General features: G+C 40.6%; 1 long non-coding RNA gene across 3 annotated transcripts in view; it reads right to left on the reverse strand.

Moving 5' to 3' along the window:
• Positions 1-14,396, reverse strand: part of LOC112133518 (uncharacterized) — a 173,792-nt gene that overhangs the window by 133,149 nt on the left and 26,247 nt on the right. Inside the window, exon 1 of one of the 3 annotated variants that reach the window (XR_002915166.3) lies at positions 11,651-11,940. The exons of the other annotated variants lie outside the window; for them this stretch is intronic. This is a non-coding gene — a long non-coding RNA (uncharacterized LOC112133518). Of the gene's footprint in view, positions 1-11,650; positions 11,941-14,396 lie in introns of those variants that run through there. 3 annotated transcript variants of the gene reach the window in all.

The raw sequence follows: 14,396 nt of genomic DNA on the forward strand, positions 1-14,396 counted from the left end.
GTGTGGGGGAGGGTCGTGGGGAATGGTTTTGGAAAGTGTTCCACCTCAGATCATCAGATATTCTCATAGGTGCACAATCTAGATCCCTCACGTGCCCAGTTTGCAATACAAGGTGCAAGCTCCTATGAGAATCTCATGCTGCTGATGATCTGATCTGACAGAAGGAGGAGCTTAGGTGGTAATGCTGGCTCGCCCACCACTCAGCCTGGTTTATAACAGACCATGGAGGGTACCAGTCTGCGGCCTGATGGTTGGGAACCCCTGAGCTAAGGGACTGATAGAAACATTTTATAAGTAAAATTAATTAAATGCATACACACACAAATACTTATTTTTAAAAATAGTCCACAAATATTATCAGCTTGTTGATCCCAAATGTAAAAGAAAATCCTCAAATATTTACATAATTAAAGAAATGATCAGTATCTTTATTGAATTTTCACATGCTCTTATCATTCTTAGCTTAATCTGGTAAGAATGAGTCATAGCAAATTCTTTGGGTAGTGAATTCTAGGTCTCTAGATTTGTAGTAAAATAAGGTACATAAAGTAGACAAAGAGAAACAAAAATGCATTTTAGTCTGCTTCCTCTTTCCTCATTTACTTGAAATACAAATATATGTCTATGAATAATCACATATAATTTCTCCTTTCTAATATTCCATAAATATAAATTACAATTTCTAAGGATTGAATATTTAATAACGGTCTTTTCAAAATGATAAAGCAAGCACATAATCTTGTTCTTGTTTATTGTAGCAAATGTCAGAGCAGTTTACTGCAGAAATTAAATTGTTATTTATTTTGAATGTTGGGTTAAACAATTCTCTCATTAGGGGAAAAATATACTGCTAAAATAAGTGATAGTTATATTAAGAATTAGATAAGTATTAGTGGAAAAAACCCACCAGTGTCTCTGTTTCCTTAGCAGAACAGGCTATACAGTGTTGCAGCAAGACAGACATCCTCACATAGCAGACGTGCTAGGGACAGAGCATCCCTATAGGCAAGTACTGGAACTTCTCTAACGTACTTGTAGTTTGCAGATTCTCTGGTTACACTAGCCCTTGCTAACATTGTTCTTCTTTGAATTTGATTAGTCTGAGCTCATTCATGATTCTGTAACCATATGAGTGGGAAGGGAAACAGGGCTCTGAGCTGCCATATTGCTTGGTTTTCATGCCTTGATTCAAGAATTCTTGAATGTGCATTGGACACAGATCACTCATGGATGCTTTCCACAGCAAATGGTTAGCTGCTTACAAATAATTTAAAAGCATTGAGATTGTAATATTTCTCTGGTTTTGTCCTTAAATTTTATATATAACTATTTTATCACATTTACTAGCTATTTTTGTGTGTCTAAGTAGCAAAGACAATGTTACAATTGCAAATCTAGGCTAGGATCCTTGGATAACCAGCTTCCAAATGGCCCCCAGTGATCTCCACCTCCTGATGTTTACATATTTGAGTAGTTCCTGTGTATATTGTTCCAGGAGATTCCAGATTAGTGTGACCAATAGAATATGGCAGAGGTGATCTTATGTCACTTCCAAAATTAAGTTATAAAAGATTACCTGCTACATGCTTCTGTTGTACTCTGCACTTTTCCTTCATAATACTTACATATAAGTAACATTCTGTGTCTATGTTTATTTATTTTATTTTTTTTTATTTTTGTGATGGAGTCTTGCTGTGTCACCCAGGCTGGAGTGCAGTGGTGCAATCTTGGCTAATTGCAACCTCCGCTTCCTGGGTTCAAGCAATTCTCCTGCCTCAGGCTCCCGAGTAGCTGGGATTACAGATGCGTGCCACCATGCCTGGCTAAATTCTAAATTTTGTATTTTTAGTAGAGATGGGATTTCACCATGTTGGCCAGGCTGGTCTAGAACTCCTGACCTGGTGATCGAACCACCTCAGCTTCCCAAAGTGCTGGGATTACAGGTTTGAGCCACCGCACCCGGCCTATTCTGCGTCTATCTTCCAAGCTTGACATTAAGCTCATCAAGGACAGAAATCCTGCCTTTCTTATAAATTACGCATATCACAGCACCTAGCAGACACTCATTGTCTAATAAATAACAGGAGAGTTAAGGGTGAGAAAAATAATGAATTAATTTAAATAGCCACCATTTTTAAGAAATCCAAAATGTTTTCCTACTTTTTACTGATCCCTAGTTCAAGGGGTCCCCAATCCCCAGGCCACGGTGTTGGTCCATGGCCTGTTAGAAACCAGGCTGCACACTAGGAGACGAGCCGCTGGAGAGCAAAGCTGACCTCTGTTTCCTGTCAGATCAGCAGCAGTATTAGATTCTCATAAGAACATGAACCCTATTGTGAACTGCACATGCAAAGGACCTAGGTTGTGCGCTCCTTATGAGAATATAGCTAATTCCTGGTGATCTGATGTGCAACAGTTTCTGAAACCATCCTCCCCACCCCACACTGTCTGTGGAAAAATTGTCTTCTGCAAAACCAATTCCTGGTGCTAAAGTGGTTGGGGACTACTGCTCTAATTCTCTCACACATTACCCTGAAAGCACTATAAGGCGATTATCTGGGGGGCAGTCCCAAGATGGCCAAATAGGAACAGCTCCAGTCTACATCTCCCAGTGTGAGTGATGCAGGAGACGAATGATTTCTGCATTTCCAACTGAGGTACCAGGTTCATCTCATGGGGGATTGTCGGACAGTGGGTGCAGCGCACCATGCGTGAGGCGAAACAGGGCGAGGCATCGCCTCACCCGGGAAGCGCAAGGGGTCAGGGAATTCCCTTTCCTAGCCAAGGAAAGGAGTGACAGATGGCACCTGGAAAATCGGGTCACTCCCACCCTAATACTGCGCTTTTCTGACGGTCTTAGCAAATGGCACACCAGGAGATTATATCCCCACACCTGGCTCGGAGGGTCCTACTCCCATGAAGCCTCGCTCATTGCTAGCACAGCAGTCTGAGATCAAACTGCAAGGCAGGCGGCAGCAAGGCTGGGGGAGGGGTGCCCGCCATTGCTGAGGCTTGAGTAGGTAAACAAAGCGGACAGGAAGTTCGAACTGGATGGAGTCCACCGCAGCTCAAGGAGGCCTGCCTGCCTCTGTAGACTCCACCTCTGGGGGCAGGGCATACCCAAACAAAAGGCAGCAGAAACCTCTGCAGACTTAAATGTCTCTGTCTGACAGCATTGAAGACAGTAATGGTTCTCCCAGCACGCAGCTGGAGATCTGAGAATGGACAGACTGCCTCCTCAAGTGGGTCCCTGACCCCTGAGTAGCCTAACTGGGAGGCACTCTCCAGTAGGGACAGACTGACACCTCACACGGCCAGGTACTTCTCTGAGACAAAACTTCCAGAGGAACGATCAGGCAGCAACATTTGCTGTTCACCAATATTCACTGTTCTGCAGCCTCCACTGCTGATGCCCAGGCAAACAGGGTCTGGAGTGTACCTCTGGCAAACTCCAACAGACCTGTAGCTGAGGGTCCTGACTGTTAGAAGGAAAACTAACAAACAGAAAGGACATCCACACCAAAACCCCATCTGTACATCACCAGCATCAAAGATCAAAGGTAGATAAAACCACAAACACGGGGAAAAAACAGAGCAGAAAAACTGAAAATTCTGAAAATAAGAGTGCCTCTCCTCCTCCAAAGGAACGTAGCTGCTCACCAGCAATGGAACAAAGCTGGACGGGAAATGACTTTGACGAGTTGAGAGAAGAAGGCTTCAGATGATCAAACTTCTCTGAGTTAAAGGAGGAAGTTCGAACACATGGCAAAGAAGTTAAAGACCTTGACAAAAGATTAGACGAATGGCTAACTAGAATAATGAATGAAGAGAAGTCCTTAAAGGACCTGATGGAGCTGAAAACCAAGGCACGAGAACTACATGATGAATGCACAAGCTTCAGCAGCCGATTCAATCAACTGGAAGAAAGGTTGTCAGTAATGGAAGATCAAATGAATGAAATGAAGTGAGAAGGGAAGTTTAGAGAAAAAAGAATAAAATGAAACGAACAAAGCCTCCAAGAAATATGGGACTATGTGAAAAGACCAAATCTACATCTGATTGGTGTACCTGAAAGTGATGGGGAGAATGGAACCAAGTTGGAAAACACTCTGCAGGATATTATCCAGGAGAACTTCCCCAATTTAGCAAGGCAGGCCAACATTCAAATTCAGGAAATACAGAGAATGCCACAAAGATACTCCTCGAGAAGAGCAACTCCAAGACACATAATTGTCAGATTCACCAAAGTTGAAATGAAGGAAAAAATATTAAGGGCAGCCACAGAGAAAAGTCGGGTTGCCCACAAAGGGAAGCCCATCAGACTAACAGCGGATCTCTCGGCAGAAACTCTACAAGCCAGAAGAGAGTGGGGGCCAATATTCAACATTCTTAAAGAAAAGAATTTTCAGATGAGTAGGTTGCGACCTACTCATCTGACAAAGGGCTAATGTCCAGAATCGACAATGAACTCCAACAAATTTACAAGAAAAAAACAACCCCATCAAAAAGTGGGCAAAGGACATGAACAGATTCTTCTCAAAAGAAGACATTTATGCAGCCAAAAAACACATGAAAAAATGCTCACCATCACTGGCCATCAGAGAAATGCAAATCAAAACCACAGTGAGATACCATCTCACACCAGTTAGAATGGCAATCATTAAAAAGTCAGGAAACAACAGGTGCTGGAGAGGATGTGGAGAAATAGGAACACTTTTACACTGTTGGTGGGACTGTAAACTAGTTCAACCATTGTGGAAGTCAGTGTGGCGATTCCTCAGGGATCTAGAATTAGAAATACCATTTGACCCAGCCATCCCATTACTGGGTATATACCCAAAGGACTATAAATCATGCTGCTATAAAGACACATGCACATGTGTGTTTCTTGCGGCATTATTCACAATAGCAAAGACTTGGAACCAACCCAAATGTCTAATAATGACAGACTGGATTAAGAAAATGTGGCACATATGCACCATGGAATACTATGCAGCCATAAAAAATGACGAGTTCATGTCCTTTGTAGGGACATGGATGAAATTGGAAATCATCATTCTCAGTAAACTATCGCAAGAACAAAAAACCAAACACCGCATATTCTCACTCATAGGTGGAAATTGAACAATGAGAACACATGGACACAGGAAGGGGATCATCACACTCTGGGGACTGTTGTGGGGTGGGAGGAGGGGGGAGGGATAGCATTGGGAGATATACCTAATGCTAGATCACGAGTTAGTGGGTGCAGCGCACCAACATGGCACATGTATACATACGTAACTAACCTGCACATTGCATACGTGTACCCTAAAACCTAAAGTATAATAATAATAATAAACAAATAAATAAAAGAAAAGAATTTTCAACCCAGAATTTCATATCCTGCCAAATTAAGCTTCATAAGTGAAGGAGAAATAAAATACTTTACCGACAAGCAAATGCTGAGAGATTTCTGTCACCACCAGGCCTGCCCTACAAGAGCTCCTGAAGGAAGCACTAACCGTGGAAAGGAACAACTGGTACCAACCACTGCAAATCATGCCAAATTGTAAAGACAATTGATGCTAGGAAGAAACTGCATCAACTAATGAACAAAATAACCAGCTAACATAATAATGACAGGATCAAATTCACACATAACAATATTAACCTTAAATGTAAATGGACTAAATGCTCCAATTAAAAGACACAGACTGGCAAATTGGATAAAGACTCAAGACCCATCAGTGTGCTGTATTCAGGAAACCCATCTCACGTGCGGAGACACACATAAGCTCAAAATAAAGGGATGGAGGAAGATCTACCAAGCAAATGGAAAACAAAAAAAGGCAGGGGTTGCAATCCTAGTCTCTGATAAAACAGACTTTAAACCAACAAAGATCAAAAGAGACAAAGAAGGCCATTACATAATGGTAAAGGGGTCAATTCAACAAGAAGAGCTAACTATCCTAAATATATATGCACCCAATACAGGAGCACCCAGATTCATAAAGCAAGTCCTTAGACACCTACAAAGAGACTTAGACTCCCACACAATAATAATGGGAGACTTTAACACCCCACTGTCAACATTAGACAGACCAACAAGACAGAAAGTTAACAAGGATATCCAGGAATTGAACTCAGCTCTGCACCAAGTGGACCTAATAGACATCTACAGAACTCTCCACCCCAAATCAATAGAATAAACATTCTTCTCAGCACCACACCACACTTATTCCAAAACTGACCACATAGTTGGAAGTAAAGCACTCCTCAGCAAATGTAAAAGAACAGAAATTATAACAAACTGTCTCTCAGACCATGGTGCAATCAACTAGAACTTAGGATTAAGAAACTCACTCAAATCCGCTCAACTACATAGAAACTGAACAACCTGCTCCTGAATGACTACTGGGTACATAACGAAATGAAGGCAGAAATAAAGATGTTCTTTGAAACCAACGAGAACAAAGACACAACATACCAGAATCTCCGGGACACATTTAAAGCAGTGTTGTAGCAGGAAATTTATAGCACTAAATGCCCACAAGAGAAAGCAGGAAAGATCTAAAATTGACACCCTAACATCACAATTAAAAGGACTAGAGAAGCAAGAGCAATCACATTCAAAAGCTAGCAGAAGGCAAGAAATAACTAAAATCAGAGCAGAACTGAAGGAAATGGAGACACAAAAAACCCTTCCAAAAATCAATGAATCCAGGAGCTGGTTTTTTGAAAAGATCAACAAAATTGATAGACCACTAGCAAGACTAATAAAGAAGAAAAGAGGGAAGAATCAAATAGATGCAATAAAAAATGATAAAGGGGATATCACCACCAATCCCACAGAAATACAAACTACCATCAGAGAATACTATAAACACCTCTATGCAAATAAACTAGAAAGTCTAGAAGAAATGGATAAATTCCTCGACACACACACCCTCCCAAGACTAAACCAGGAAGAAGGTGAATCTCTGAATAGACCAATAATGGTTCTGAAACTGAGGCAATAATTAATAGCTTACCAACCAAAAAAACTCCAGGACCAGACAGATTCACAGCCAAATTCTACCAGAGGTACAAAGAGGAGCTGGTACCATTCCTTCTGAAACTATTCCAATCAATAGAAAAAGAGGGAATCCTCCCTAACTCATTTTATGAGGCCAGCATCATCCTGATACCAAAGCCTGGCAGAGACACAACCAAAAAAGGAGAATTTCAGACCAATAACCTTGATGAACATTGATGAAAAATCCTCAATTGGCAAACCCAATCCGGCAGCACATCAAAAAGCTTATCCACCATGATCAAGTGGGCTTCATCCCTGGGATGCAAGGCTGGTTCAACATACACTAATCAATAAACATAATCTACCATATAAACAGAACCAAAGACAAAAACCACATGATTATCTCAATAGATACAGGAAAGGCCTTTGACAAAATTCAACAGCCCTTCATGCTAAAAACTCTCAATAAATTAGGTATTGATGGGACGTATCTTAAAATAAGAAGAGCTATCTATGACAAACCCACAGCCAATATCATACTGAATAGGCAAAAACTGGAAGCATTCCCTTTGAAAACTGGCACAAGACAGGGATGCCCTCTCTCACCACTCCTATTCAACATAGTGTTGGAAGTTCTGGCCAGGGCAATCAGGCAGGAGAAGGAAATAAAGGGTATTCAGTTAGGAAAAGAGGAAGTCAAATTATCCCTGTTTGCAGAAGACATGACTGTGTATCTAGAAAACCCCATTGTCTCAGCTCAGAATCTCCTTAAGCTGATAAGCAACTTCAGCAAAGTCTCAGGATATAAAATCAATGTGCAAAAATCACAAGCCTTCTTATACACCAATAACAGACAAACAGAGAGCCAAATCATGAGTGAACTCCCATTCACAATTGCTTCAAAGAGAATAAAATACCTAGGAATCTGACTTACAAGGGATGTGAAGGACCTCTTCCAGGAGAACTACAAACCACTGCTCAATGAAATAAAAGAGGATACAAACAAATGGAAGAACATTCCATGCTCATGGGTAGGAAGAATCAATATCATGAAAATGGTCATACTGCCCAAGGTAATTTATAGATTCAATGCCATCCCCATCAAGCTACCAATGACTTTCTTCACAGAATTGGAAAAAACTACTTTAAAGTTCATATGGAACCAAAAAAGAGCCCGCATCACCAAGTCAACCCTAAGCCAAAAGAACGAAGCTGGAGGCATCATGCTACCTGACTTCAAACTATACTACAAGGCTACAGTAACCAAAACAGCATGGTACTGGTACCAAAACAGAGATATAGACCAATGGAACAGAACAGAGCCCTCAGAAATAATGCCACATATTTACAACTATCTGATCTTTGACAAACCTGACAAAAAGAAGAAATGGGGAAAGGATTCCCTATTTAATAAATGGTGCTGGGAAAACTGGCTAGCCATATGTGGAAAGCTGAAATTGGATCCCTTCCTTACACCTTATACAAAAATTAATTCAAGATGAATTAAAGACTTAAATGTTAGACCTAAAACCATAAAAACCCTAGAAGAAAACCTAGGCAATACCATTCAGGACATAGGCATGGGCAAATACTTCATGTCTAAAACACCAAAAGCAATGGCAACGAAAGCCAAAGTTGACAAATGGGATCTAATTAAACTAAAGAGCTTCTGCACAGCAAAAGAAACTACCATCAGAGTGAACAGGCAACCTACAATATGGGAGAAAATTTTTGCAATCTACTCATCTGAAAAAGGGCTAATATCCAGAATCTACAAAGAACTCAAACAAATATACGAGAAAAAAGCAAACAACCGCATCAACAAGTGGGCAACATCAACAAGTGGTCGAAGGATATGAACAGACACTTCTCAAAAGAAGACATTTATGCAGCCAAAAGACACATGAGAAAAATGCTCATCAGCACTGGCCATCAGAGAAATGCAAATCAAAAACACAATGAGATACCATCTCACACTAGTTAGAGTGGCGATCATTAAAAAGTCAGGGAACAACGGGTGCTGGAGAGGATGTGGAGAAATAGGAACACTTTTACACCGTTGGTGGGACCGTAAACTAGTTCAATCATTGTGGAAGTCAGTGTGGCGATTCCTTAGGGATCTAGAGCTAGAAATACCATTTGACCCAGCCATCCCATTACTGGGTATATACCCAAAGGATTATAAATCATCCTGCTATAAAGACACATGCACATGTATGTTTATTGCAGCACCGTTCACAGTAGCAAAGACTTGGAACCAACCCAAATGTCCAACAATGATAGACTGAATTAAGAAAACGTGGCACATATACACCATGGAATACTATGCAGCCATAAAAATGGATGAGTTCATGTCTTTTGTAGGGACATGGATGATGCTGGAAACCATCTTTCTCAGCAAACTATCGCAAGGACAAAAAACCAAACACCGCATATTCTCACTCATAGGTGGGAATTGAACAATGAGAACACATGGACACAGTAAGGGGAACATCACACACCAGGGCCTGTTGTGGGGTGGGGGGAGGGGGGAGGGATAGCATTAGGAGATATACCTAATGTTAAATGACAAGTTAATGGGTGCAGCACACCAACATGGCACATGTATACATATGTAACAAACCTGCACGTTGTGCATGTGTACCCTAAAACTTAAAGTATTAAAAAAAAGCACTATATGGCAATGTTAGGATATTTTATAATAATTTATATGCCTGTCTTCAAAGACCTATAATAAAATGTTCATTTTTAATAATGAAACATGTAATAAATAAAATTTAAATTCCCAAATTAAAGAAAAAATCGTTTGTTTCTTAAAAGTGATAAAACTGCATCCCTCTTTTGTTTAATTCTGTGACATATTTTAAAGCATTTTCACATTAATTTTTTTTTAATTTTGTCATTATACCTATCCTGGGAAGTAGCCTGTTCTGTAAGTGAGGAAGTGAATTCCTAGAGGGTAAGCAAATTTGCTTTGGGCTGCAAAGCTCTCTTTTGGTGGGACCAAGGCTAGAATCAAGACAGCAATACTCATTACACATTCAAAACCCTTCCAACCAGTGCAAACTGCCTCAGGAACATAATAACCAACCACTGAGGATCTAATTCCAAGATGTATCTCTCTCTCTCCTGTCTTTAAATCTCCTTAGCTTCTTTCCATTCTCTGTTTTGTGACATATTATTATTATTTTCTCTAGTGAAGCAACTTGCAGAAATCCATTTTTCCTCTTCTTCCTGAACTCTAAACAGTTTGAGAGGGCAGATCAGGGCTTATTTGTGTTTATCTACGCTTCAACCTATAATATAATTTCTTATGTAGACTAGAGGATGAATAAATTATTGTTGAGCTAAGTTGGAATAAATTTCATAAAGAGTTATCAGCAAAATTATTCAATACTTGATTATTTTTGATAGCAATCATACAATAAAGTACATTTGGGGTTACATTTGGTTTTATGTAATCAACATTAAATAGTTATTCTTTAATGGAATTCTACAGTTAATGCTTTTCCAAAAAGTATATGGACCACTTGAGGTTGCTTTGTTTTCTTGAGTTCCCCTGGACATTTTTACTTTTTTGTACTAAGTGATTTGGCTAACATAACAATAATAACTAATAATATCTAACATTATTCAGTGCTTACAACTTAATCTTCATAACACCAGAAAAATAGGCAATATTAACTATTTTTATATTTCAAGTAATTTTCTCAAAATTACACAGCTAATAAAGGCAGAAGCAGGTTTTAATTCCAAATTGCTGAACCACAAGGCCCATGTTCTTAATCAAAATAATCAAGAATAAATAACACCCATTGGTCAGTTACTCCTTAAAACTTCCACCTAGTTACTCAATGTATGAAAAGATAATTCTACATTCAATTTAATTAAATTAAATATCTTTAGAGAAAGGAAATACAAGATAATTATCTGAATCATACTCTGACAGAGACAGTTAATGAATTCATAAATTCTTACCAAACTTTAAGGAAGATATTCACTTTGAAGGGTCATGTTTTTATAATACAGAACACATGTTTCTGCAAGAAGACAAAGATTCTCAAATTGCCATTGCCTTAAAAAGAAGGAAATTCACAAAGGAACAGCCAAGATGGCCAAACAGAAACAGTTCCAGTCTGCGGCTCCCACTGAGAAGAATGAAAACAGTCAGTGAATTCTGCATCTTTAATTGAGGCACCCAGGTTCTCTCACTGGGACTGACTGGGTGATTGGCGTGCACCCACGGAGAGTGAGGAAAAGCAGGCTGGAGCGAGGGCCCACCTGGAAGCTGCACGGGGCAAAAGGAGCTGCCTCCCCAGGGTGGTTAGGGATTGTGCTACTCCCCACCCCCCGAAAACCATGCTTTTCCCATGAATCTCTGTAACCCCTGAATAAGGAGGTCCCCCTGTGAGCTCATGCCACCAGGGCTTGGGTCCCAAGCACACAGCTCTGCAGACTCTTGGTGCCTGTTCGGGTGGGTGGCCACTCAAGCAGGTACTGAAACACAGGAGTTTTTGCATACTCTGGCTCCAGGAACTCTGGTGAGGCAGGAGATCCATCCACTCCCATGGGATGGGGCTAAAGCCAGGGAGCCAAGCCGACTTGCTCAGCAGGCCCCACTCCCACAGAATCCCACAAGCTAAACCTACTGACCTGGAATTCCTGTCGGCCAATGCAGCAGGCTGGAGATTGCCTAAGAAGACTGGATTCAGGGACAAGCAGGAGTGGCTGCCATCACTGCGGCTCCAGTCAGTCATATTCTCCTGCTGCCAAAGTCTGCAAGACTGGGTGGTTTGGTCTGGGAGGAATTCCCCACAGCGCAGCCTAGCGGCTGTGAGAGTTCATGGCAAGACTTCTTTAAGTGGGGCCCTGACCCATTTCTTCTCACTGGGCAGGGCCTCCCTGCAGGATTCTCAGCATCGCCAGCCAGGGGTTTATGGAGAGAACTCTGATTTCTCTCAGAGGAGCTCCTAGGAGGAAAGGCGGCCACGGTATCATGAATCAGTGGTCTTAGTCTTTTATGCCTGCCAGCTCTGGAGAGTCAGGGAAGCCCAGACAAGGGGGATTACCCCCTGCACAAAACATCTGCTCTGCAAAGGGGCAGCCAGGCTGCTTATTTAAGCAGGTCCCTGATCCTGTTCTTCCTGACTGGGTGAGACCTCCTACCAGGAGTCTCCAGACACCTCAAACAGGAGTATTCTGGCCAGCATTAGGTTGGTGCCCCTCTAGCACAGAGATCTCAGAGAAAGGACCAGGCTGCCATCTTTGCTGTTCTGCAGCCTCCACTGGTGATAATTCCAGGTGTAGGAGGGACCCAGGCAAATAAGGTCTCCCCAGCAAACTGCAGCAGACCTATGGAAGACGGGCCTCACTGCTAAGAAAAACAAACAGAGAGCAACAACAACATCAACAAAAAAGACCCCACAAAAACCCCACCAGAAGGTCAGCAGCATCAAAGATCAAAGGTAGACAAACTCGTGAATATGAGAAAGAATCAACACAAAAATGCTGAAAACTCAAAAAGCCAGAATGCCTCTTTTCCTGAAAAGGATTGAAAAACCTCTCCAGCCAGGACACAGAACTGGGCTGAGGCTGAGATGGGTGAATTGACAGAAGTAGGCTTCAGAAGATGGTTAATAAAGAACTTCACCGAGCTAAAGGAATATGTTCTAACCTACGCAAAGAAACTAAGAACCATGATAAAACATTACAGGAGCTGTTAACTGGAATAACAAGTTTTGAGGGATACTAAAATGACCTGATAGAGCTGAAAAACATAACATGAGAACTTCACAATGCAAACACAAGTATCAATAGCCAAATCGACCAAGTGGAAGAAAGGATATCAGAACTTGAAGACTATCTTGCTGAAATGAGGCAGGCAGACAAGATTAGAGGAAAAAGAATGAAAAGGAATGAACAAAACCTCTGAGAACTATGGGATGATGCATAAAGACAGAACCTATAACTGATTGGGGTACTTCAAAAAGACAGGGAGAATAGAACCAAGTTGGAAAACATACCTCGGGATATCATCCAGGAGAACTTCCCCTACTAAAAAAGACAGACTAACATTCAAATTCAGGAAATGCAGAGAACTACAGTAAGATACTCCATGAGAAGCTCAACCCCAAGGCACATAATCACCAGATTTTCCAAGGTCAAAATGAAAGAAAAAATGTTAGGGCAGCCAGAGAGAAAAATCAGGTCACCCATAAAGAGAAGCTCACCAGATTAACAGCAGACCACTCAGCATAAATCCTACAAGCCAAAAGAGATTGGGGGGCAGTGGGGGGGCAATATTCAACATTCTTAAAGAATTTCCAACCTAGAATTTCGTATCTAGCCAAACTAAGCTTCATAAGCAAAGAAGAAATAAAATCCTTTTCAAACAAGCAAATGCTGAGGGAATTCATCACCACCAGGCCTGCATTACAAGAGCTTCTGAAGGAAGTACGAAATATGGAAAGGAAAAACTGGTACCAGCCACTGCAAAAACACACCAAAGTACAAAAACCAATGACAGTATGAAGAAAGTGCATCAACTAGTGTGCAAAATAACCAGCTAGCATCATGATGACAGGATCAAATTCACACATAACAATATCAACCTTAAATGTAAATGGCTAAATGCCCAATTAAAAGACACAGAATGGCAAACTGGATAATCAAGATTCATTGTTGTGCTGTATTCAAGAGACCCATCTCATGTGTAAAGACACACATAGACTCAAAAGGACAAAGAAAAATGTACCAAGCAAATGGAAAACAGAAAAAAAGCAGAAGTTCCAATCTTAGTTTCTGACAAAATAGACTTTAAACCACAAAGATCAAAAAAGGCAAAGAAGGGCATTACATAATGCTAAGGGTGTCAATTCAACAAGAAGAGCTAACTATCCTAAATATATATCCACCCAATATAGGAGCAACCAGATTCATAAAACAAGTTCTTAGAGAACTACAAAGAGACTTAGACTCTCACACAATAATGAAGGGAGACTTTAAAACCAAACTGTCAATATTAAACACATCATTGAGACAGAAAATTAACAAAGATATTCAGAACTTGAACTCAGCTCTGGATCAAGTGGGCCTAGTAGATATATACAGAATTCTCCACTCCAAACAACAGGATGTAACATTCTTCTCAGTGCCACATGGCACTTACTCTAAATCTGATAACTTAGTTGGAAATAAGTCACTCCTCAGTAAATGGAAAAGAACTGAAATCATAATAAAAATCTCTTAGACCATAACACAATCAAATTAGAACTCAAGATTTAAAAACTCACTCAAAACCATACAACTCCATGAGAATTGAACAACTTGCTCCAGAATGACTCCTGGGTAAATAATGAAATTAAGGCAGAAATTAAAAAGTTTTTTGAAACTAATGAGA

The sequence above is a fragment of the Pongo abelii genome, chromosome 4, assembly GCF_028885655.2.
Source record: "Pongo abelii isolate AG06213 chromosome 4, NHGRI_mPonAbe1-v2.0_pri, whole genome shotgun sequence".
Taxonomy (NCBI): Eukaryota; Metazoa; Chordata; class Mammalia; order Primates; family Hominidae; genus Pongo; species Pongo abelii.